Genomic DNA, 2,745 nt, shown 5'->3' on the forward strand with positions numbered 1-2,745 from the left:
ATGAGTTCTTTTTTTTTTACCTGAATATACTGTTTATTTAGTTATTTTATTCATATAAAGGCTATATATTGTTACAGTAAGTCAAATTGTGTACAAGTAGTAAAGTTCTGCTACCAAATATACATATTAATGTATTTTATCTTTTCAAACCACAGGCTAGGAAATGCCAAAATGAGATACTTGAAACAGTCTCCTTCGGTTGGCAAAGCTTTAATAAATTGTTTTATGAGACCCAGTTTTATGTGCAGAGGTGGGAATATAATTTTCTGTCAATAACTGCCTCATGTAGAATGTTTGGATCACCAGGTTTGAGGTCAGATCTTGCAGGCCAATTTGACTCCACCCAGTGCTTCTCACGAGCTCTGCTGTCCCACATACACAGAAAACAGGGATACTTGGTGTATCCACATTGCTGACCAAGAAGGAAGCAGAACATTTTAAGGTCAACACAGATGATCCAATTGTGCTTGTGATATTGCAATACAGCAACAACTCTCCTTTATGTCTTCATATTCTTCATGAAAACAAACTGAATGGCCAATTGGGACTGCACCAAATAAATTGCCATTGTGGAGGAGGACACATTTCAAGCTCTGCTTTGAGCTATTGATGAACAGTCGTCATTCAGTTGCATTATAGATTGGATTTCCCAATTCCTCCATGAAACCATGTATGTTATGGCAATACACAAAGCTGTCGTCACTTTGAAAGTACTGCAGAAATGCATTTTCTCTTGATCAAAAGTAGGATGTCCTCACTCCTTTTTCAAGCAAGTTTTTCTTGTTCAGTCTTGATGCTAAGAGTTCTGAAACCTTTTTGGATAGTACCAAATCTCACGCCAACTCATTCAACTCATGCTGATCAAATCCCTTATAAACTGAGTCATCTTCAATTTCAAAATCTTCATCGGTGCTGTCACTTAGTTCTTCAGCATACTCCTGTTTTTTGAAAGAGGGTAGTTCAATGAAAACTGGCACTGGGATTTCAGCTGAATGAGGCACTGGGCATATAGCTGATGGTAGACTAGGGTACTCTATTTTACACTTATTTTTCTCATTATATCCTGATGTTTTCACTATACAAAAGTATCAGTCACTTAAATGATCTCTGGGCTCTCGCCAAACCATAGGTGTACCAAATGGCAATTTATCACGTGTTCCTTTCATCTACATCTGTAAATTCTCAACACAGTGCTTGCACACCTTGTGAGGGCCCAAGACTTATCTTGATCACTAAGTTTTACTTTAAAAATATGCAAAATAGGCTTGCCTGACCAATGCGCTGATGTTTGTCCTTTGACTGGGAATGGTGAAACTGCCACAGATACAGCAAAATGAATCAGGGTTGTTTAGGCACTTACGATGAGAAATAGCAGAGGCAGACATGATTTGCTGCAGAAGTTCAGGCTTCACAGAATCACTCTGGCCAGTGCTTCCTGAGATGCTCCTTTAGCTGAGGGATGGAAGGCAGCAGCTGCTGGCACTCGTGACAATGCAGGGGCAGCTTCAAGAGCTCAGGCATCCCATCTTGGACCGTCACTCTTCCAGTCTGCTATAGCATCTCAATCACAGCTTGTGATTCTAGGAAGTATTCTGTATTAAAAGAATTCCAATGTTTTTTTGTTTTTAAGGCAAGGACAATCAAAATCCTGGCTGATGACATGAAGGTGTACATGGCTCACGCTGGGAATGGCGTGGTAGCCCAATAGGAAGTGGAGTTTGCCAGACCCAGCAACATCTGCAATCACCTTTTCCCCCACAGCATGCATGTGTTTGAGGAGCTCAAGGTGCTCCCTGGTCACAGTCTTCAGACTGGAAATGGAGGCCTGTGGTAAGACCAGCCAGTGGTGGTGAGCCTTGGGGTATTTATCCTTAATCACCACCACCAGCTCATCTTTGTAAATCTGCATCTGGGGGTCCTGCACGGAAATCTTCAAGCTTTGATTCCAATGGCCCAATGATTCCTTTTATGTAGGTGCATCTGTTCCCTTGTTTGGGGGCACAAAGCATTGGCTAGAGTCACTCCCAGGTTGCAGTCCTATACTGGGCTCAGCTTCCTGGGCAGCATCCCTTTCTAGAGAATCACTGTTGCCTGACCTCTTTCTCTTTCTGTGTGTCTCCAGGCCAGGGCTCTTTGGCTCTTCCTCAAACTCTACAATATGTGAATAAAGTTCATTCATCATGTGGAGAACCTGGCCAGGCTGCAGCTTCACCTCTTGGTCCTTCCCAATTATGACTGAGTCAATGTTCATGGAATTGACCCCTACTTGCTTTACCCTGACATATCCTTTGTCATACTCTGCTTTCAACTTGCTATGGAGAACATTTCTTACCAGTGATCTTGGTCTCTGGGCCACGCCCAATCATGACTGCTTCCAAATGTGGGAATTTGATCCGCTGGTGCCCGTTGTCCTGTCTCACCAACCAGCATAACCACATCGTTACTCTCCAAACAGTGGGGACGGACAAGCACACGTTACGCCTCTGCGCCGCCCCACTTCTGGCGCTTATTTTATGAATTCCTTACATTTGTACTGTTCATTTATATTCACTTAGGTAGAAAGAAAGAAGAAAGAGAGACACACACACAAAAATATTAGTAACTCTCTGAATCAGGAGACAGGGATTTTAGTTTTACCCTATATCTGAATAATACTAGAAAAAGCATGAAGCTTATTAATTCTCCTTTGTTGCTGTTGTTTTTCTAAGGTTTTATTTATTTTTAGAAAGAGGGTAAGGGAGGGAG

General features: G+C 42.0%; 1 pseudogene; it reads right to left on the minus strand.

The window, feature by feature from the left end:
• Window positions 1–1,416: 1,416 nt before the first annotated feature.
• Window positions 1,417–2,471, minus strand: LOC150021149 (aprataxin pseudogene; annotated as a pseudogene).
• Between the last annotated feature and the right edge of the window lie 274 nt (window positions 2,472–2,745).

This window comes from Furipterus horrens, unplaced genomic scaffold, assembly GCF_987537825.1.
Source record: "Furipterus horrens unplaced genomic scaffold, mFurHor1.1.pri manual_scaffold_1, whole genome shotgun sequence".
In the NCBI taxonomy this organism is placed as follows: domain Eukaryota; kingdom Metazoa; phylum Chordata; class Mammalia; order Chiroptera; family Furipteridae; genus Furipterus; species Furipterus horrens.